General features: G+C 46.0%; 1 long non-coding RNA gene across 1 annotated transcript in view; it reads left to right on the top strand.

Annotated features, from left to right (window-relative positions):
• LOC121111013 overlaps nucleotides 1-12,707 on the top strand; it is a 45,763-nt gene extending 33,056 nt beyond the window's left edge. Inside the window, exon 3 of the long non-coding RNA XR_005860338.2 lies at nucleotides 12,577-12,707. This is a non-coding gene — a long non-coding RNA (uncharacterized LOC121111013). The remainder of the gene's footprint in view (nucleotides 1-12,576) is intronic.
• Nucleotides 12,708-23,703: the final 10,996 nt, after the last annotated feature.

Raw genomic sequence — 23,703 nt, 5'->3', positions numbered from 1 at the left:
TCAGTACTTGCAGATACTTGTGGCTGGGATAGATTAAGAAAAGGGTCTAAATGTAGCATGGTAGCTGTGGGAGAATATAGCTGAGGAGATCCGAAATAAAATAGTGAGCAGGCCTTGGCTGCATGTGTCTGAATACATCTAAGGAATCATGCTGCACTTTATTCTTGGGGTCTGCTGTGTCAAGTGTTTTGCAGAATGTGTGCAGGGATGGTTGTTCATGTGGGTTGAAGTATCAGAGCTGCAAAAGCCTGCAAAATATGTGGAATCTATTTTAGTTAATCTCCATTGCATCTATTTTGGTTAATAGTCACCTCTGCCTCCCCCCTTCTCGCTGTCCTTCTGACTCGCAAGTGGCACAGCTCTCCACTCTAGTCTTGAGAATGGGAACTGATGGGCATCTTGCTAGGCCACTCTTGATTGTTTCTGAAAGGTTATGGTAATCGAGAGAGGTGCCAGAGGACTGGAAGAATACAAATATTGCTTCAGTCTTCAAAAGTGGCAAGAATATATAGACATAAGGAAAAAATCTTTTACAGGGAGAGTGGTGAGGCACTGGAACAGGTTGCACAGTGATGTGATTGATGTCCCATCCTTGGAGACTTTCAAGACAAGGCTGGATCAGGCCCTGGGCAACCTGGTCTTGCTGTGGATCTCCCTGTTCATTGCAGGGGAGTTGGACTAGATGGCCTTCTGAGCTTCCTTCCAACACTAAGGATTCTGTGATTCTATGAAGGAGGAAGATCTGGTGAACTACAGGCCAGTCAGCCTCACCTCAGTCCCTGAAAACAAAAACAGCTCCTCCTGAAGGCCACCTCTAATCATATAGAAGTCAAGAAGGTGATCAGGAAGACTCAGCATAGATTCACTGAAGGGAATCATGCTTAATAAATCTGGTTGCCTTCTACGATGTCACTGCTGTCTGGTTAGAGCAGCGGATGTCTTCTACCTTGGCTTCAGCAAAGCTTTTGACACTGCTGATTCCCACCTCATTACGCCTGTTGAACCTGATTTCCTCTCCTTTGTCACAGTGCTTGTGGTTAGCTGAATCAGTTCATGCCCTTCTCCTTTCAGACCTAGTAATGAGTTAATTAGTTCGTTATACTAATGTGCATAGAGAAAATTTCACAGTGGTGTGGTAGAAGGTGGCAGTACTCGCTAAGCTCTTAACTCTGTTAAATTCGTGAATCTAGAAACCACTGGCATTTTTCCCCAAGCATTTGTTTTAATGGCTTTTGTTATTGTTAAGACATGTTTTCCCAGGGTGTAGGTCACTTGGTCAATACTAGAGGCCTAGAAATCTTCCATAATAAAATCTTTCTTTGAAACCACACCCTGTCTGTATCAGCAGCATTCTTCCGCTTCATAACTCCCTTTGAATACCAACAATTCTTCCGTCCTGCTCCTCAGCAGCTGCTGCCTCAGCTCTGTAACTGGCTGTGCAGGGTGCGCATGGAGATGGGACAAAAAAATACCTAAGGGTCCCTCACACCAATTGTGGCAACACAGTGGGTCAGTCTGGCTGCAGACAATGTAGTGTAGGAGTTTCCAGGAGTGGTGAGTCTTCTGTAAGGCAATATAGAATGAGCTTGGAGGAGGAGAGCCTGAGTGCCGAGGTTGTCTGTGCTGTTCGAACTCTCAAATTTGACTTTTCCAATTGTGTGGAATGGTGATGGAGCCATGTTAGGTGATGTAGGGCTGAGGGTTGTTAGATGGCGATTGATGGGTTTTCATAGACATGAGTCTCTTCACTGCCAAGTAAACTGTCTCGTCTCAGCAGCAGAGTAACTGTGAGAAATTCTGTGTGCCATTCGTGCCTCTTTTTCATGGCCCTTTGGTTGTCCTAAATGCCAGACTAGCTGTCTGTCTTCGTGGCTGGGCTTAAACACATGAGATGGAAGCATTTAGGTGAATAGTAGAGAGTATGGTCTTGTTTCTACTTAAAAAAAAAAAAAATCAATTACTGGTTGCGTTTTCAAGGCAAAATTAGGCACTGAAGCTGCCCTTTTAGCATTTCCAATTAGATGTTTTGTAATAATGCAGATTTTCAACACTGCAGTTTGACGACAGCTCCTGGTCTAGGAAGGTCAAGAGCTGGTGATGCACGCCTGTCCCACTTTTTCTTCCTGGTCAGCAGGTTGCCACTGCTGATGTTGCCTGGATGTGTTTAAAGGGAGCTGAAAAAGAGATGAGTTGGGTTGAGAAGGCCACGCTTGTAACAAGTGGCTCCAGGCTTGTTGGGGGTGAGTGTTACCTATCTTTGAAAATAATCTTCCAAGAGAGAATTGAGCCACAGAGATGTCATGGACCTTGTTAGGGCCCTGCTGTCTATTAACTGCTGTCAGTGAGCAGATGGTCTCCTCGTGGCTTCCCAGGAGGCTCTACAGGCACATGCTGTGTGCAGGTCTGAAACTACCGTGCAAGTATCCAACATATTGTGGCCTCTTGCTGTTCCCTCATTCCCTTCAGCAGCAACTGGGAGGTGTCCGTGGCCTACCAGGAGCTAACAAGGAGGTCAAGGAGGAGCCAGGGTGGTGATGAGAGGGTGCTCTGCTTTCTGTGGGCACATGGCCTGTTTTCTGCAGATGGGAAATTGTGTAAGTATTAAGAGATTTGGTTTGATTAGCTGAAATCTTCTGTTGGCAGCACATTTCCAGTCCCTGGAGCAATGGAGATGAGACGGGTTGCCAAGGCAACGCGCAGCCTTCAGTGAGAGGTTTACTTCTGCATCGTCCTTGGTCAATTGATGGAGAAGGGCTTATTTAGGTCTTTGAGGGGGGGAAAAAAAAAAAAGAAAGCTGTTGAGCTGTTGTCTGGCCTTTTACTGTGGTGAGTCATTCTGCCTTGGGTCACCAGTGGAACTAAGAACAAGGTTTTGTGGGTGAGAAAAATAAGTACATGACAACATAAAGATCCCAATTAGATTCCTCTCTGAAGCAGTGAGAGCACTTCAGTTCTAAGTGGAAACAACTTATTCTTTTTCTCCCCAAACAAGAGAGAAGCATTAACAGAGATCCTTCTTTCTCCTTCCTCCTCTCCCCATTCCTCTGTCTCCCAAATGTAAAATACTTATTTCCATTTGCTAGAGAACTCTGTGCTTACTGTTGAATTCTCAACTCATACAGTAGATCTTTCCAGTGCTGTTCTCCACTCCCTCTTCTGTTGCAGAAGCCTTGATGAAGTCAGCTTGTATAAGTTTTCCTTGCGTTATTCTTCTTTTTGTGTGATCTGTGAGATGAAATGTTCAGTGAGTCACCACTGTGACCACCACTGCGAGGGTGCAGTTGAGGTGTGTGTGGGGAGCAGGCAGTGTGCTCAGAGTCACTCCTGTCTGTTGTTGGATCATTGATCTGGACCCCAAGTCAGGGAGTTTACTGTGGCTGAGTCCTGATTTTGTTGAGACAGCAGTGTTCATAGAATCATAGAATGGCCTGGGTTGACAAGGACCACAATGATCATCCAGTTTCAACCCCCTGCTATGTGCAGGGTCTCCAACCACCAGACCAGGCTGCCCAGAGCCACATCCAGCCTGGCCTTGAATGCCTCCAGGGATGGGGCATCCACAACCTCCTCGGAAAACCTGTTCCAAGTGTTGTGCCATTGCTGTGCTGAGTTTTCTCTGAAATTTTGGAAGGGGCCGGGTGCAGTGTTTGCACAGTCAAGGAGGGGAGCACTATCACGCTGAGTGTGTAAGGAATTTATGTGCTAATAAAGATCCCTTTAAAGTAATTCTGGAGTTGATAGGGAAGACATGCTACAGGGCTAACAGAAACACACCTGGTGAGTTGAAGGTGGTATATGAGAAACAACATCAGAGTGCCCTTTTAGGTCTTTCTTACTGTTGAGATAAATGTGGGTTGTGCTCAGCAGTAGATACCTTATTAGTTCAGAAGGAAATAAGTGCGCAAGCTAGAATTATGAAGCACTCACTGCATGGTCTAACACAGGGAGCCAGGCTGGCATTCTCTGAAAGTGCAGGTGCTCTGATTCTCTTGTGTGTGTGTACCTGAGCTGATATCACGTAGCATGGGGAGAAAAGAGAGAATTAAAATAAGCCTAGGCACTGCTTGCTGAGATGCACGTTCTGACCTTCTCTGTCATAAAACCAGGGCATGGCCTTTGTGGACTGCAATCTGTGGATGAGAGGAAGAAATTAAAAAGGGTAGAGGAGCCTTTAGAAGTCTGCATTGGCATCGTTATTTATTTACCCTTTTTTGAAAGGATGGCAGTTGATAGATGTGTCACTGTGGTGTTGCACGGTTATATTCTTTCCCTGTCTCAAAATACTGCATTAGTGATACCATGGCAACAAAGAGGTTGTCTTTAAAGGAAAAGAAGAAGAAAAAAAGTATGACTTCAGCACTCAAGAAAGGTGGTAGACTGACAGCCCAAGCCTTCCCTTTCTACCAGGAAGGCAGTGGTGTCAGCTGTGACAAAATGTGTATGATTATGAACTCTGAGTTGTACTGTGACTGAAAACAAGCCTGGGACATGATCAAAGGCAAACCTACTGTAGTAAGCTGGTTGGGAGTTTCTGAGACAACGTATTCTTGTCACACAGTTCTAATTTGTTAAAATTTGTAACTTTTCTAAGAAAAACATCTTGAAAAACCTTTGCTAAATACAAGTTGTGTCCTTATTCAGGATGGTACTTCTCTCTGGACAGGGCAGGGAGACAGCAGGAGAAGCCAGATATCTCTTGCCACAGCAGTAGGTTTTCTGGTGGTAAGGGAAAGGACACATGGAAGCTGCCAGTTTAAGCCTCTGCCCTACTTGGTTCAGACTTGAATTTGAACATGGGTCGCATCTCTAACATGAAAGCAGAAGACTGTCTTTTAGGGACTCACTTTCTTCTTACAGTTGATCTAATCCAAATTGTATAGATAGTTATCACTGCAGTCTTTTTCTTGCTTTCCTACATCTTGTTGAAAGCTTCCACCACCAGGTGAGTCCCCTCACTGCTCTGTCTGATGGCTGTTTTTACCATGGAAAACTGTTGCAGGGTGCAAAACAGAGTTTGAGACTGGCTTGTAGGTTAGGGTGAGAACTGAGATAGAGGGAAATGACAGAGCACAGGCTTGAGCGTAAGGGTTTTCTCATAGCAGGTAGAGCACTTGCCTACACACTCAGTCTGTTACGATTTTCTAAAGATCTTGGTTTTGCCCTAATGCTGATCTGAAAGTGCTGGGAGTCTAGGAAGAGGACTTTCTATCTGCTTCTAGTTTTTCATTGCTGGTCTGGAGGAGCATTGAGGCAAAGCTGTGAAGGCTGCAGCTCACTCTGATTATCTCAGGCATTGGTCCAACTCCGAGAAAAACCTTTTTTTTTCCTTTACAAGGATTCTTCATCTGGGGCACAAGTTAAAGGATAAAAGTGGCTGAGGTGTTTTAGCACAAAAGATCAAGAAGAAAAGAGTTTAAGGCAGCTGTTCAATGGGAGGTAGGCAGTGTGACCACTGTAGGCAGTGGGACACGCAGAAAGATTCCGACTGCTCTGCCCAGCCTGAAATGCTCGTGAGCGTTGGCCTGAAAGAGAGGAGGAGGGATTATCCAGGTGTTATAGTTGATTCCATCTCTGACTCTTGAGCACAGTAAGACTGTTTCTCGCTAAAAGTTTGTGCTCTGTTTTCTTACCACCGTTTGCCTGACGTTCCCATAGCCAAAACAGGTCTGAGGAAGGATATGTATATGAGGAAGCTGGTCAGAAGGATGGTTTGGGGTCAGACCAAGCTTGAATGCTCCCTGTGTCCTAAGGAAGGGAGCTCAGTCTGTGCGGGTCTCAAAGCAGTGACCTTCCTGTTGTAGATTGAGGCAGGGACCAGTGGTTGTACAGGAGAACCGAGGCTTAGTTGGTACCACAATGTTCCTCATGCTGTCTCTGCTGAACTCTCTCAGTCTTGACACATAGGAGGACCAACTTCAAGTCTGTGAATGGCAACTCAGGTGCTGTGCCGCTCCAATTTTCAGTCTTCCTGGCCTTGTTAGCTTCAGTGTAAATTCAACGTGGCTTTTAAAATACTAAGGTTATTAATAAGATTAGCAATTAGTTCCTGAATCATCCTTTTGAGACCTAGGCAGGTAGTTGAGTCATCTCCATTAGATGACATGAGTACTCCCCTGTCCATTATGACATGCTTCTTTTTCCTTTTTTCATTTGTGTCTGTGGTGTGTGTGTGTGCTGAGAAATGGAGTGAGAGCCAGGACTCTTCTAAATGCAGAACATCAGGCATCATCATATGCAAACACAATGTACTTGCTGTTGATTTGACCTGGAGTTGTTTGAAACACATCCAGCAAAACTAATACTTCATCCTTCCTAATGAGAAAATGCCTTCTGTTGAAGGCAGAATATTTCACAGAACAGTTTGCTTGGTCTCAAACATTGACAGGAGCATTGCTCAAGACTAGGGTGGCATTTCTGCTGCAGAGAAAGTAATGTGGCTGCAGAGTATTACATAGTAAGCCTATAGTAGCCTTTATGAGGTGGGAGATCTCACAAATTTTGAGATTTACTGGCCCAAAAGCAGTGAGCCTGGCTCAGAAAAAAGGGTGGAGGGTTCTCTCTAAGGTGAATGTGAGACATTGTATTGGGAAAAGTAAAATGTGAGTTTATGGAAGAACTTCATAGAATCATAGAATGGCCTGGGTTGACAAGGACCACAGTGATCATGTAGTTTCAACCTCCTGCTATGTGCAGGGTCACCAACCGCCAGACCAGGCTGCCCAGAGCCACATCCAGCCTGGCCTTGAATGCATCCAGGGTTGGGGCATCCACAACCTTCTTGGGGCAACCTGTTCCAGTGTGTCAGCATCCTTTGTCAGAAGAACTTCCTCCTGATATCCAACCTAAATCTCCCCTGTCTCAGTTTAAAACCATTCCCTTGTAAACAGCTGTCCCCCCTCCTTTTTACACTCTCCCTTCAAGTATAGGAAGGCCACAGTGAGGCCTTCATGTTGTCGGTTGGGTCTAGACACTGAAGTGCCTGTGTGGATCAACAGGACTTTTCTTGATTGTTCTTTTGGACCTAACTTTTACTGCTTTTTGTTCTCTCTGTGCTGCAGCTCCCGTTCCATGGAGTGGTTGCGTCAGTGTTTCACTGGTTCACAGAGTTGCTGGGGGCATAAACACATTGAGGCCTGCAAGGTGTTTGGATGCTGCAGATGTGAGGGTTGTAGAAGAAAGGGAAAGGAAGGTGCTGTACTGTCTCCAAAACCTTTGAAATTGCATGCTTCTGTCATATGCCATAAGGCTGCTTAAAACTCTAAAGGTGACCTGCAAACACATCAGCAGCAGCTACAGATGGGCACACTTTTTCACACTTCGTTCAATCCAATTTTGCAGTCAAACTTAATAAATGCAGTCAGATCAAAAGTATCTTTCAGTCCTTCATCTTCCTTGTATAAAAACCAGAAGAACTTTCATTTCTTGCTATCTATAAACCAGTACATAAAAATAAAGTGTGAAACTTGAACCTCGATGCAGGGCAAGTCCTCCTGCCTTGGGTGGGAATTTTACCCTCCTGCTACACTGCTCCATGGAATCTGATTGCCTTTTTGATAATGTATTTGTGGATCACCTTGAGGAGAAGAGGAGGAGTTACACAGCTATTCCCTCACAGTGCTGTTAGGAAGGGTCAGGCTTTGTCTCCTTTGATATAGATAACAGGAAAGAGCTGCAATCCTGTGAAAACACACGTTTATTTCTGAAGTGTTTGTGTATTGTATGTGTGGTGCACATGAATAGAATTGCCACCTGTCCAAGACTGATAACGATGATCCTGGGAGCAGTGGTCATGCACTCCTTTTTCTAGCACTTTCCGATATGAAGAATTTGCTCTTACAACTCTACTTCAGTTGGAACTTAGGAAATGCTGCATGCAGTGAGTTGCTTTGTCCTTTGTGGCACTTCCTGAGTTTGCATAGATAAGGATTCATTATGGATTTTGCTGTTCTGCAGTCAGTGTTATCTGTGGCTCACGAAGACCCTTTAGCTTTCTATTTTCGTGCGCCCTCAGGAAGAGGGTGCATTCCCATTACATTCCCATTAGCCATATATCTTCTTCCACTAGGAATCCACATATGGCACTATTTTCCTTTGTAGCCCCGACCTTGTGAGTGGGGACGGTGACTCCTTTTGAGATGCTGATGCTCATGTGAGTTGGGCAATGAGTAGAAGTGACTGAGAAACCTTGGTGTTTCCATCGCACCCAGAAGGGAATTTGCCCTTGCAGTAGGACTGCTGTCATCATTTTACCCCAGATAGCTTTCCTTCAGTAGCTGCTGATTATTGCCAAGTGTGAGGCTTATTACAGATGGACTCCTGTGCTTTGCTGTGCTGTGACATTGCTGATAGGGAAGAGGATTCGTAGGTATGCATGTAGGCGGAAACTTTCTAATACACCATAATAGCAATAATAATAACGTGCACTTCTATTGCCTTGCAGCTTTTGCTAGAACTTCTGCCCACACATCAGCCTACTTGGTTCACAATGCAGTGTGCATGCTAGACAATTAGTGGTTGATAATGAAAAATGTCATGGGAACCAGCAGGAAAATCATAGCTTACTCCAAATGTATAATGAAATGTAATTAGCGTAGACAGTAAAACAGACAATTTATGGGTTTTTTTCGTAATTAAAAAGTACCAGTAAACATTCCTATTGCAGGAAGCTTGGTATCAATTGGAATTAAGGAGCTATTGCCTGGAATAGGATTTTATGCAAAAAATTAACCCCTGCAAAGCTGAATGGATTAAAGCTTTGTTAATAGCAGACTCTCCAAGTGCATATGTGGTGTACTTCCATTCATTTGCGTGGACTCTTTGGAGGTGCCCAGCAGGCTAGATGAATTGCTGTGAAACCTGCTGAAAAGCAAGTACCAGCTGGATATGATCACAGAATATGATGACTGTCACAGTGGGGCCGGTACTTCTCTACTATTCTTCCGGACAGACTCTGCCTTGCGGTCGTCTTTTAGCATGGAGGTGGCTTTGAGGAAGCTGCTGGAGCAGGAACAGCACTGTAATATCTTGTGCCCCCTGTGTCCTCTGCCAGATCCCACGTGTTTATCTCCCTTTTGTCTCTGATCTCCTCTTTCCTGGCTTGGGGCCCTTTCCATTTTGCCTCTGCTTTGTACTTCAGCAGAGCGCACACAGGGTTGCATGCAGTTAATGCTTGCCCTTAACCTACTGGGTGTGTCAACACCATGTCCTGGCTTCCAATCTCATCTGGGGCTGCAGAACATGAGGATTCACTGTGGCACTGCATGAAGGTATCTACAGCATTGATTACTTAGCTTAAAAATGCATGAATGAGTGGAAGAGAGTACTGGCTAAATGGACTGTACATGTCTCAAAGTGCATGGTGGCTAGCTCCTTCCCTAGCCTTGGTTACCCAGAGCGTGAACCGGGAATTCAGTACCACACTGCTTTTTCTTTTCCATCTAGCACTGTGAGGCTGATTGTTTCACTTATGGAAGAAGCTCTGACACACTCCAGCAATGCTGTAATGCAAGTCACATGTGTGTTTCTGCTCTTCTTCCCCCTCAGCACCCTCTCAGGCCCAGACATCCTCCTGCAAGCCAGAGCAGAGCTCTACCCCCAGATCAGTCTTGAAATAATTTCCCAGGCATAGTCTTAGCCTGGAGATCCAAGCCTGCAGAGCAATCCCTTCAGCTACAGACAGAGGAGAGCTGGGACGTGTCATTAGGATCACATGCAGGTGCAACTCATTTCTTCCTGATGACAGAGGAGCAGAGAGCCAGCATGGCTCCAATACAGAGGAGTCTGTGCTTCCAGCAGGACCCAGGTGCTCAGACTGTAATGCTTCAACCTACGTATGTGAGACAGTGCTCAGGTGTAAATCTCACAGCCTTCCCTTGGAGATACCATGCCACAAGCTTCCAGTATCTGGCACAGATAATATGAGGGAGAGAAAACTTCTGCTTACAGCTGTGGGACTGGATGCACGAGCTCCTATGCTGCAGAAGCCCCAGGCACCTTCTTTCAGTAGAGCATGCTCTCCTTAGATGAATGGTGCTGTATCAACAGTCTGTACAGGAGGTGCCTTACACCCTGCCCCAAGGAGAAGGGGAAGCCTCAGGGGTTGTCTCGAGTCCTACACCACTGCGCTACTACATCCTTGTTCCTCTGTTGCTGAGCAGCAGACAAGAATAGATGGGCAATGGGGCTCTTGCACCGGTCTGCAATCCTCTGGAGCATGTGGGCAGCAGATGGCAATAGGTCTCTGAACTTTCTTTCAGGACACTTGCTCTTTGCTCTGGGACTTTGCAAGGTATGATACAAGACTGTTGGAGAAAGGAGTGCCTTGGGAACTTCTGTGGCTGGGGGTCATGTAGCATTACAGAGCTTGTGGTGGGCAACTGGTGTTCAAAAATATTGGTAGCTTGCTTCTTTCTTGTCTGAGAAGGGTAAACTATGACATCTCATCGGGTTTAGAGCTGAGGTTTGCTGAAAGGGCTTAATAAATAGGAACAGCAATGTCCTTGCACCCCTCCACATCACTCTCTCTGCAATGAAATTGCTCACAGAGAGCCTTCAAAATATGATTGTTAGTTTGCTACGAATCCACTTTAAAACTGCAGATTTTAAGCTCAGCTTCACACAACGCATACTTTCATACGGAGGCACATAAGCGTTTATGTTGAGATTTGGTGATCCCAGGTGTATTGTATTGTATTTGTATGGTAAGGTAGAGACCATAATCCTCCTTTCTGCCAAAACTATGCTTGAGAAAAGGAAGAGTCAGGAATAGGACCCAGCTGGGCTGTTGTATATATTCTGGAGTTCTGGCGACTTTGATTTCTGCTCAGCTCCTTTGATTTATACTTGGCTCCTGCAGGCACTTAGTGGTGACTTCAGCAGCTGAAAATAGCAGGAGTGGGTGTATCACTCAGCTGCTCTCACATCCCCAGCCCTGCTCCTTGAGTTGGGATGTGGGGGAGGAGATGGGCAAATTTCAGCCCTGAAAGGGAGACCAGGCTCTCTGTCTTCTTGGGCTGTGCTTAGGGCTGGGGAGACATGAGGGGAATGTAGAGGCACTCGCTGGAGAAGTAACTGTGCTGTATAGAAGAGAGCAAGACAAATGTGGACTTGATTCTGTTATCATTTAAGTTTACATAATTCAGTGTGTGTAAACGTTCCCTTCACAGGCTGGAGTGAGCAAGATCAGAGCCAGCTCCTGAATTTGTGTAGCCCATATCGTGCAGGATTTGGCATCCAGCACTCATCTGCTTTGTATGTGGGCTGCTGCTAAGCGTTTGTGATTTTTGTTTCCAGTTAAGGCACGTCGACTTGTAGGAAATCAGTTTTTTAAATCCCCTCGATTATAGTCCTGGTGAGCGCTCTCAGGGCTGTAACTGGAGATGGTTCAGCTCTTCTAGCCTGAGCCTTTTGCTGAGTCAAGTCTTGTCAGCTCCCAGTGGGATGTTTTACAGGCAGGGCTGGCTCTGTTTACATCCTTTCCTCCTGCTCATCTCATCTATGAGCTGTAGCTTTGCAATCACAGACATCCCTGGTGTGCCACTGATGCTGCTGATGTTTTGTTTTTATGGGATCTTTGATTTGAATCGGACAACTGAACTTTACCCCTTCTTGGGTGAAGTAATTATCAGAATAACAAGCCAATTTTTTTTCTTTTGCAGATGGTACTTACATTTTTTGACATGTGTGCCCTTGCCATCCACAGTGGGTGATCTATGTAGTGTTTGTCCCTTGTTTTGGCATTTTGATATGTGTGAGAGAGGTGAAATGGTTTTAAAAGCTTTTTGCTGGCGCCTGCGGTTTTTAGCAGACCTACTGGCACAGCTGAATCTGATAAATTGACTGTTTCTCTACAATCTGACATAGGGATGGTGAGGTGTAGGACTAGGTTGTCAGCTGATGCATATCCACTGTGCTTGCTATACGTAGCCAAAACTGACACCAGGGGAGCTAAGCTGAATTACCTCAGCTGAAGGCTGGTCCTTTGCAACAAAGACAGGGAATGATGTGGTACTGTAATATACTTCCTACTAAAGGGTAAGGTAAAAGATTAACAAGGTTCATAGACTAAACATTAGCCTGTTCTTAGTAGAAGTAATGAAGTTAATGAGTGCCATTACAGCGTAGTCAGATGATTTTACAGAACAATGTCTAAATTGCAAAGGAGGTATTGAGACCTTCTCACCTGGAGCTATTCCTTCCCACAGCTTGCCCTAAGTACTTACTGCAGGCTGTACAGAAATGCTTTAAGGCCAATGGTGCTATCTTGGCTGGATCCTCATTGCTAGTATAGATTGACAGCCTCTCTTCTGAAGCCAGTGGACTCCTGCACCAATATGAAAGTTAATTAGAGTTGGTAAGAGTCTCCCATGGTGGTGTTCACCATGTGATAAAAATGAAGACCTCCATCAGAATCTGATTTGGTGCGCAATGTACTTTGCTGTTGATGTTCTCAAAAGACTGGCCCAGTGTGGATCTTGTAACCACTCAACACAAGTCCAAGATGTCATCAAGCATATCTTTCTCTAGGTAATTTATCTCATTTATGCTGATATTTTCTTTCTAAATTTCTGTCTCTAGATTCTTCTGCAGCCATTGGGTTTTTGCCTGCGGAATCTTCGTTATCCTTCTTCCAGTCCTCCTTCTCTCCATCAACAGGAAGCTCTACTTTGAAAAGAGAGGTGGGCTCTCATGTCTGGAACGAGAAGGGAGAAGAAAACATTACAAAGAGAAGTCTAGAATTCATGATGGCCTTGGTGAGTATCACAATATTATACTACCTTTGATGTACAGAATCTTCTTGAGACTTTGATTGCGGAGAGAATAGAGATAGTATACCTATTTACTGTGTCTCAGGTTGTTTATGTGGACAACAGCAGGGGTTTGGACAGACTGTAGCAACCTCCAGAACTTGATCAAATGGATAAGCAATTGCTGCCAGGCCCCATTATCTTTGTTGTTTGGAGTATTGTCTTGAGAAATGGAGGGCAACACTAGAAAAAAGTGCACTCACCATTCTATGTCTGTTATGGGAGTGTTTTGTTAATTCAATTAAGAACAAAATGTGAATAATTCTGAGTAACGGCGCTGCCTTTCTACTCCTGAAGGATATGCCTGCCCTGGTTTTCTTGTAGTAGCTATTGCGTGCTCTTTCATGCATTTGTTGTTGTCTGGAAACATTATGTCTTGAGTAAACCCATGAGTCCTAGGGACAAAATAACTGTGAGAGAGCCCATCAGGGAATTTTACTGTGTAATAAAAATAACATTTTAATTTTTCTTAGCTGTCAGAAGATGCATTCATTCTGTTAATGGTGGTAAATGGGAATTTGGTGATTTCATCGTATATTTGTTTGTGAATTTGCATGTCCTAAGTGTAGAGTCATCAAGAAGTGGCCTTAGAAGCCTTGCAATTAAAAGGTCTGCTTCTTAGTGGTGCAGTCATAAAGCTAATTGTAGAAGGGCATAATTGCAAAGCCTGGAGCCCCTGGAGCTTTTTTGGTGCACGTTTTGCCTTGCATTCTGAGTTTCATTTGACTGTTGCAAGGTTCATTCTTGCTAAATTTGTTAGTGAGCCAGGGTCAGGCTGATGGTACCAACACGTTTAAAAAGCAAATGGTGCTTGAAAGGCCCTCCTGCTAAAGATTCTGACTTCAGTGTTTCTATGCAAAGATTATGGTGGGTATTTTTGTTGTTTTGTTTTTTAAACTATGTTTTCTTCATCAATATTATATTTAAGTCTTTTATCCCTTCTCTTCCCCTCCCATCAAGTAGTGTAAAAATGTGGCTTTTATTTCAGTTTTTGAGATGGCACATCTTGCAGGAATACGTAGGCGTTGACATTCTATGGAGCTGTCACAGGCTACCATGTAAACATGTATTTGCAGTGCCTTTTAAAATGTGAATTATTACTAAACAGGCTGGCTTGCTTTTTTTTTTTTTTTTTTTGGTGTTTTGTTCCTTACAAATTTTGAAGGACAAAAAATTGCTCCAAGCTGACATGCTCGATGGCAGTTTTCATTTCAGACTAAATCTTGTGTGTCTGAGTAATAAACCTTTGAAAACATGGGTTTATAATGGAAACACTAATTCAACTTTAACTACAGCTGTGCCATACAAGCAAAATACCACACACATTAATGAGGTGCTAAATCTGATACGGCAGAGGAATGTGTTGTAATCATTAATTACAATGGAAACTTAAAGTTGGAGCCTGCTTTTTCTGTTCAAACAAAACCAGCTTGGTGAGCTGGAGCTAAGAGCTATTTGAAAATATCAGGTGTCTATATATTTAGTTAAAATTTCACTGTGCTGTTTGGATAGTTGTAAGGCCAATACGGAATATACGTGTAGGAAATGCTAATGCTTTTAAAGGACAGCAGCATGAGAGGACAGATTAAACCCAGGACTAACATAGCGTGTCATATGGCAAGTGCAGAAAGCTGGAGCCTGAGTTTGGACTGGGAAGTCAGGAAAGCCTATTTCTGACACAGTAGTCCCTAGTGAGGGAGCTCTCCAAAGAGGAGTGCTGACAAGCAAGAGTCGGTTTCAAATTCAGTCTGACTTTGCTGGGTAGAAAGGAGCAGGATGGGAGTGTTTGTAACACGTAACTTACTGGTTAGTAATTTAAAAATGTAAGTGAATTTAAAAAATCACTTTTCCTGTTCTCCACTTCTTTTTCTGGTGAGCTGTGTTTATTACAAGGAGATCCTAATTCTACAGGTGTTGCTGTTCTCTAACTGGGGAAATCACTGCTCCACATCTGGAATTAGCAGTGGTTAGAACATATTGCTCTGCTATGACTTTCGGTTTTATAACTGTCTAAACAATTGCATTTTGCATTTGGCTTGACCGTAACTTCTACAATAGGATAAACACAACTACACAGTGGTAGCCTGCACAGATTTTTCTGGGTTTGATGCATGGTTTTTCTCCTGTCCTTGGATCTAGCTGAGTTTTAACTTACCTACCAATAAAAAAGAGAGTTGGTGTTGAAACATAAGCAGTTCTGCCTGCTTTGCACTCTGCAGGTGCATTAACTGACATTCAGAAGATGTACTGTAAACTGCCAAAGTCTTTCTTCTGTTTTGTCTTTTCTGTAAAGCACCTGACCTTAGAACAAGTTAAGTGACAATGAAATAGACGTTTCCATCATCATGGCTTTGTGATGCATCTATCTGATTTGTTCCTAATTTAATTGTAATTGCACAGTTTGTGTCCTTATGAGAGGAACAAGATAAGGGAAAGATGTTCATGAAAATGACAATTTAATTGTTAACCTTTTAGGAGACTCCAAGATAAAGGCTCTTAATTACTAGGACACAATGGATAACGTTTCTGATACTTGAGGCTTTTGTGGATCCTGCTCTCGATTGCCTCATTGACCTTAGTAATCCCTTGCACAAGGATGTGCTGCCACTGATGTTACTCCTTAGCAGCAGGAGACCCTTTGCTGCTGGGGCTGGAGCTTGTCTTGACATTGTCAGTCTAGATTTTGGACAGACTTGGCTCTGTAAGGTTGAGCTTATTATGGCAGGCTGCAGAGTTGCATGGAGAATCTGGTTAATGCTTCAGTGAGAGAAGTCTAGCATAGTTAACTTTGCGCATATTGGGCTTGCTTGGTTATACCCAAGCATGTGTATAATGGCATGGAGGGATTACTGAGCTGACTGCAGTGATACAGATCCATGATGTTGGCTGTGTGCAGAGTAAGTTGGAGTTGTTTCTCCCAGCATCAGTGTTCTTGAAGGTGGTGAGGGAATGTGTGTATGGGATGAAATCTCCCCTTGGAGCGGCTACTTGTGCAAGGAAGAAGGCGCTTTCCTCAAACAGAGGCCTGACATATCAGTGGGGTCTCGTGTGAGACCTCTTTTGATGGCTGTGATGGCTTGGTGCCTGTCTTGAAGTGTGAATTCCATGACTAAGAGGTGGAGGTACTGTTCTTACAGATGGTATTTACTGTGTTGCTGAGCCCTTTGCTTCAGAAGTTCACAAATGAAATGAACTTCACAGAAACACTCAGCAAAGCTGGACAGACCCTTGTGTAAAGAGCTGTGTCAGACTGTGTGCTTCAGTGCTATGACTCAAAAAAGAAAAATGCCTGTTTTGTTCTGTACTGTACTCTTTTATATAATGGTGTGACCTGAGATCAGGAAGGAAATTGTGGTTTTCTGACAGTGCTTTATACAAAACTATTCCAGTTACACCTTGCCTTGACCACTTACCACAATGTTAATCCTGTTCTCCTGGTATGTGAAATCACTTTAAGCATCAGGAGATTTGAAGAAACTTTTTTTTTTTTTTTCTTCCCATTTTCCCTTCTGTTTCATCAGCCTTGAGAGCTTTTTCAGTTCATGTTCTCAAGCTGCTCTACACAGCCCCTGCTCTAGCCTCTGGTGTTGGTGGTATACTTAAATAAATGGAGATGCAGTTATTATGTAAACCACTCATCTGCAGTAGCTGAGGCTTGAGGGAATTAAGACCTCTAAAAGTCAAGAGCAGGAAGGCTGGTAGTACTGCCTGTTGACCTTGCTTTGCCAGCAGAGCCTGGACCCAGCCAGGAGCTTAAAGCCAGTCATGAGTATAGTGTGAGACAGTTACATGTTTGCAGAGGCATGGCTTGATGTTTAAAAACAAGCAGTGTGGGTGCTGTGTGATGGTAGTGGTCTGGTATGCACAAAAACTGGCTTCTTCCAGTGGTGTGTGAAGTTGTGAAAGACAGCATACCACTGAATGAATAAAACTGTGGTTGATCTTTGTAACCCTGACAGTAAGGGACCAGTTGCTTTGTCCGTGGCAAGTTGCAAACTAAAAGTGGTCCAGGGCTCAGTAGCTAATTTCCAAGCCAGTAATTGCCCTGATTGACCCCAGCTTGTTCAGTTCCTGCAGGTTGGATAGCATGACTGCAGGCGGGGTGGGACTCAGTCTATTGGGTCTGCTTTACAAGAGCAGCTTGACAGCACAAGTGGGTGGTTTCAAGTGTAGTGTAAGCTGGTGTTTCTCCAGCCTTTTGAACTTGTGATTTCCTTTTGGCTCTTCTGTCTTTATGCAAGCCAGTGAATGACAGCAGCTCAGTTACAGAATGTTCTGTAATTTCTGATTGCAGGTTTCTACTTTCATTCCCCTAATCCAGTAATTGCAGATGTTTCTCACTTCTTTACACTGATAGAACACAGTTGCCACTACTAATACAGCTTTTCTAATACTCCAGTGATCTGTAGCTTTCTTTATGCCCTTCTTGTAACAATCAGTTTGAGAAATAAAAATAATGGAATATTGCTGCTTTCTTGTACAGCTATTTAGAACAGAACTGTTTGGTTTTTGTGCCTGTGGTGACAAGTGGCTGTTGACGTGCAAAGGATTTTGCATGGATATCTTGATTTGGAGGATATGGCTGGCTTCAGTGGAGTCTCTGAAGTTATACCTTTGAATTTGGCTCTTTGGTATATCCAGGGCAAGTGTTACAGACAAGGAAGATGTTTCCATTCCTACCTCCTGAAAATTTACACAGAATTAGTATTAATGTTTAGATGGCAATAGTATCTGTACATGCAGTCACAAATATCCAATTTTGCAAGCATTGGATTAAATGAAACAGACAGACCTACGACTTCAGGAGGTCTCATAATCTGAGCAGGCAGCAGCATTTGTGGAAGGCTGGATTCAGCATCATGTCCAAACTACAGAGGAACATGGTACAATTTTACTGGCAGTGGCAAAGAAGGTGAATCCTTCTAGAAGAGTCATGTGGCAAAGATAGATGCCTTCTGAGATCCGATTTCTTCTTCTCGTGTCTCCGAATGGCATGGCAAAGAGGTTACAGACTCTGTGGCAGTTGCATAGTAAAATTATTAATTATTCACACCAACAGACTTTTATACCAATGCTAGCTTAACCCAGAAGATGTAAGAAGAAGAGAACTTCCAGCTGCTTATTGAGCAGCGTCTCCTCCATGGCAAGCATGTTTCCTACCAGTTTCCAGAGTTTCCTACCAGTGGTGTTCTCCGTCCTGCTTTACTCTTTCCAAGATACTGCTTCTGTCTTCTGCCTTGTGATGAGTGGTGATCAGAGTCTTAACTCCATTGTTTTGGACACATTCTAGCAGTTGACACGGGTTGTCATGCTGTAGTAGTTTTGCCACCAGTGTAAGGTTCATTCCGATGGCGGTAGGCTATAGACCTTGATTCCATGTGGAGTTAGGCTGTAACAATTGGTAAGGTGTAACGAGAGCTGCATGAGTTGCATCCTGTAATTATAGTGAAGTTACACATGCAAGTATTTGAGCGGTTGTTTGCTGCGTAGAGATGACCTACAAGCATCAAGAAAGAGTTCTCATATACGCTTATTCTCTTTGAACGCATATGGCTTCATCTTCAGGATTTCATCAGGAAGTGTTTCCAAATGGCAATCGTTTTGTTCAGTGCCAAATCGCGTGTCTTGGGCTTTGATGGTGTTGCTCTCACAAATGAACGCTTATTATTCCCGTGCGGCGCACCTGGTAACATGTACAGTTTGCCATTTGTTTCTGTTTTGATAAGCCCACGCTCTGTGTTCAGATGGGCAGAGTGTAGTCCTCCCTAGTTGTAGTTTATTTCTAGCACTATGACCGGGTATATGGTATGTACCGTAGCATTGTGTATCGTTGAAGCAAAAGCTGTAGCCTTATTGTTAATGGGCTTAGAAGCGTAAATGACTCTATGGCACCAGGATTGGAATTCCCTTTCTAATTTAATTGCGTTATCCCAAATTACCTCTAGAATTCCAGTGGGTAAGGTGTCCCCGTCACCTTGCTGCTGCAGTAGGCTGCGTCCACGCTTGAGCCTAAGACCGTGAGTGGAGTGCTGTGATGGATGGCTCCGAGCTCTCCAGGAGGGATAGACAAGGAAGGAAGGGTGGTGGTGTGGCTCTTTCTGTTAGACGGTGTTTTGTTGTTGAAGAGCTGGGGGTTGGGAATGATAAAGTTGGGTGTCTGTGGCTAAGGATCAGGGAGAAGGCCTGTTGGGGTGACATCTTGGTGGGCTTCTGTTACGGACCGCCTAATCAGGATGAAGAGAAGGACGAGGCATTCTGTGAGCAGCTTGCGGAAGTTGCGCGATCGCCAGCACTCGTTCTCATGGGAGACTTCACCTTCCCTGATATTTGTTGGAAATATAATACAGCGCAGAGGAAGCAGTCCGGGAGGTTTCTGGCGTGTGTGGAAGATAGCTTCCTGACACAGCTGGTACGAGAGGCTACCAGGGGTGGTGCCCTGCTAGACCTGCTCCTCGCTAACAGAGAAGGACTGGTGGGAGATGGGAAGGTTGGGGACTGTCTTGGGCAGAGCGACCATGGAATTGTAGAATTCTCTGTTCTTGGAGATGTCAGAAGGGTGACTAGCAAATCTGCTCTCTTGAGCTTGCAGAGGGCGGACTTTGACCTGTTCAGGATGCTTGTTGCAGGGGTCCCTTGGGAGTGGCTCCTTCCGGGTAAAGGGGTCCAGGAAGCCTGGACGCTCTTCAAGACGGAAATCTCAAAGGCACAAGAGGAACAAGGGAAGTGGCGGGGGTGATTGCTGAGCTGCTTTCCGCCATCTACCAGGGCTCCTGGTTATCTGGAGAGGTTCCAGAGGATTGGAGGCTTGCCGATGTGACTCCCGTCTACAAGAAGGGCCATAAGGAGAATGTGGGGAGCTACAGGACTGTGAGCCTGACCTCGGTACCAGGGAAAGTTATGGAGCGAATCATTTTGGGTGAGATCTCGTGGCATGTGCGTGGCATCCGGGGGATCAGGCCCAGCCAGCCAGCACGGGTTCATGAAAGGCAGGTCGTGCTTGACCAGCCTCATCTCCTTCTGCGACCGGGTGACCAGACTGGTAGACGAGGGAAAGCATAAAAAAATCTGTTGATTTTTATTTTATTTTACTGTATAATTATTATTTTTTAGAACAAATCAGAGCTTCATTTCTGCAGCCGTATGCAAAATAGCTGCATTGGTTAGCTGCCATTCCTGGATACGTGCATCCCACTAAGGGCTGCTGCTGTTGTGCTTCTTCCTGCCGAGATGGAGGCAGAGCTTCGTTGTAGTCCTTTTTTCATCAGCAATCAGGACTCAGTCGCCGTTCCCTGTTAAGAGAAGTCAGATTAAAAATGTATCCTTTCACACCCAGATTTACCTCCTGCAAAACGTGGGGGAATGTCACTGTCTAAAGCACCATCTCTGCCTAGTGACTTCTGTGGTGCTGCGATGTATCGGTGCAAATCGGCATTGGTGCCTGTGCTGAAAATGTATAGTTTGGAAGTGTGTAATTGGATCAGGCATGCAGGAGAATGAGTTGCAGAGAGGCTTCAACAAGGGCAGGACTGGGCAAGGAGAGTCAGTGGAGGGTTCAGTTCCCCTGGGAGCTTGTGTCGCAACATGGTGTGTCCTTTGCCAGAGGCAGAGTGAATGACGGGGAGCATTACATGGGTTTCTGCGGGAATGGTGGGAAATAGTGGTGGTAGGTGGGTGGTTGGACTGGATGATCTGGAGGTCTTCTCTAGCCTTGGTGATTCTGTTGTGATTGTAAAGCCGTCTCACCACAGCACTGGGCGCTGGCTCTGGGGGCATCTCCTTGGGCAGGACGCTCAGGGAGCAGAGCGTTTCTCCCCTTTTTGTAGAGGCCCAGGCTTGCAGAGCAAACGGGCCCTGACGGAGAGGTGGGTGGGTCTGTGCCCAGCTGTTGACAGCAGTCTCTGCTTCAAGCGTCCATGCAGCGGCCTCTTCACCTGCGTGGGGTGTGGCTCCCTCGGGTGTGGTTTTCCTTTGGAGAGAACTTCCACCTGCTTGTTGGGCAGTGTCTTCTCCATGGCCAGCATGCTCAGCTCTGGAGCAGGTGGCAAGTAGGGTGGGGTGGAAGGTGGGGTTTTGAAGCCACCTTCCAGCGCAGGGACACGGAGCTGCAGATGTTTGCGATGGAATCTGTTGCGCCTGGCATGCCTGGCTGTTTTGTGAAGCAGTGCGTCCCTGCGGCCACCTCGTGCTGCTGCTAACGACCGCCCCTGCCTACTCAAAGGTCAGGAACGTGTCCGAGTCCTTTTTCTGTGTCCCGAGCAGGAGCTCAATCCAGAGGACTTTGCCGGAGGTGGTGGTCAGCTTGATCTTGCAGTGTCGTTTGGAAGGCAGCAACTCGAGCTGCGTTATGTTTGACATAGGCATAAGCGCCCAGGCTGCTTTCACCAGCTCCTGGAACCAGGCTGCGGTTTTCTCCATGTCCAGGTAGCAGTCGGTGCAGAGGGTTTGCAGGAGGCTGGGCATCTGCTTTTTCCTCAGCCGGTCCGCAGGGTGGTGGAGGAAGCAGAGCATGTCCTGCAACTGCTGCTCCCTTATGCACGTGCACTGGAACTCCACGCGGATGCGGGAGTTCCTCACCCCTCTCCTTGCCTTGGGGCCCACCTCCAAGTGGAAGATGTGTCCCGGGGGTGCCTTCAGGGGCACGAGCATGCGGTAGACAACGTGGCACCCTTGGGGACCGCTGCCTTCAAAGCCAACGCCCACCGCAATGGCTGGCTGCGGCCGTGGCAGGAAGTAGCTCTTTGGAACTATCTGACACGTGTTCAGAAGTTCATCCACCAGCTCTGCCACCACCTTGCACGTCTGTGTCCTGCTCTTCAGCAGCCAGATGGAGAACTCCTGGTAAAACCTGCTCATGTAGGTAATGTCGTCGGGGTCTCCGTGGCACACCGGCTCCCTCAGCTCCCTTTCATATTCTTCCCACATCTCCGTCATTTCATGGTGGAGCATTCTCTCTTGCCTTTCCCTGTAGCGGTCGCGGATGTAGCGGAAGACCAGGAAAAGCAGCAGTACAGCCAAGGCCCAAATTAGCCAGGGCCACACTGCAAAGAAGCGCGAGGGTCGCGCATCCGTTCTGCGTTGTTCTACCTCCTTCAGCAGCTTTGTCATCTGCTCTCGCAGATAGACCTCACGCTGCTGCATGCGGTTGAGCGTGTCTGCATCCAACACCTCGCCAAGACGTGGCGCTCTCTGCGCCAACAACGAGAAGAGAAACGCCAAAGCCATGATCTGGAAGAGGTGAGAGAGGGGAGGTCAGTGGGGCTGGGTGGGAGCTCGCGCACGGCTGGGGGTGCGGGGCCAGGAGCCACAGCCCCTGGGGTCAGGTAGGAGCGGGGGGGGAGGTGCTGGGAGGCAGCAGGGGCTGAGGCCAACGCTGGTGGCGACTGCCCAGAGAGCCGTTCGCAGGCTCCCCTGAGCGCTCACTGCCACCACTGCAGGCTCCCAAACCCCTCGCGGGCAGGTGTTTGCGCCCGGCCCAGCAGAGCCTTCCCCCTGCTGCTGCACTCACCGCTGGCCCAGGCCAAAGTGGAGCAGTGCTGCCTGCTGATGGCCTCAATACCAGCCCCGCGTTGTGACGCGCTGTGATGTCGCAAACGCCCCAGCCCCACCCTTCGGCCCCCCCCAACGCGGCCCCTCTCAGCTGCCCTGGGGCTGCAGTGGCCCTGGCATCGGCCCTGTTGTGAGGCACGTGGCCGGACTGAGCTCCCAGGGTCTCCCTTTACAAAGCAGAGCGGAACCCCCAGACCGAGCTCAAAAAGAAAATGGGCTGACCGGGCCTGTGGATGCTCTGCTCCTCGCGTGTCATCCCAGATTGAGTTCCAAAAATGTGATCCCTGGAAACTCATTTGGAACAGAATTAAATGGTGAAATATTGATTCCCAAAGACGATAGCTGGAAAAATGAGACAGTGAATGAGCATACCTGCAAAGGAAACAAAATTGATCTCTGAAATGACGCCAGGCAAATAACGAGGAACAGTAGTAAAATTTCAAAAGGAAAGGTTGACAGTGGCTAACGTGGTATTTTTTTTATACAGGGTGTTTTCTGAGCAAGATAAGTTAGTAATGACAAAAAGCGCGCAAAGCACTTCTTAGTACTGCACTGCCACACAGGGAGCAGGCCCCGAGTCCTGTGCAGCTGATATCAAGCTGCTTTTTGGTCACTGCTCCCTCAACCTCTGATGGTCTGAAGTGCTCTCTGCTAAAGGGTCGCTGGATGAAGCCAAGCTGGACGCAGCAGGTCTGACAGTGAAGATGATGCCCAAGTGTGTAGCAAGCAGCCTTTTCAGTTGCATAGGGTCTGGCTTCTCCAGCTAATCTGTTCCCATGTTTGACCACCCTCATGGTAAAGATGGTTTTCCTGATACGCAATCTGAACCTGTGATGAGCACACCATCACTTTCCACCTCGTGACTCTGGTCTACTCGTCTTATTCACGTGTGGTAGTGGTGTGGTCATCTCCTGTTGTCTCTGTGCACTAGAGACAGTGGATTGATATTTCATGTGCTCCCAGAGTCGTGGTAAGTAGGCAGTGAAGTATTGCTGTGTGCTGTGTACTAGTTTGCATGTCTCAGGTGACTGGAGTCACTTGGTTTATCACGTGCCAAACCCTTATATACAACATAAATATAAGCAACGGGCGTATTAGAGGTGGTAAAAGCACAACAGTGTTAAGAAGCATGAAGTTAAAAGTTCCTGTTGCTTTTGTTTGCCGTCCAAAAAGAGTTTCCTACCAGTGGTGTTCTCCGTCCTGCTTTACTCTTTCCAAGATACTGCTTCTGTCTTCTGCCTTGTGATGAGTGGTGATCAGAGTCTTAACTCCATTGTTTTGGACACATTCTAGCAGTTGACACGGGTCGTCATGCTGTAGTAGTTTTGCCACCAGTGTAAGGTTCATTCCG

This window comes from Gallus gallus, chromosome 5 (genome assembly GCF_016699485.2).
Source record: "Gallus gallus isolate bGalGal1 chromosome 5, bGalGal1.mat.broiler.GRCg7b, whole genome shotgun sequence".
Taxonomy (NCBI): Eukaryota; Metazoa; Chordata; class Aves; order Galliformes; family Phasianidae; genus Gallus; species Gallus gallus.
Note: the sequence above shows the minus strand (reverse complement) of the source record. Positions and strands in the feature narration are given on the sequence as shown.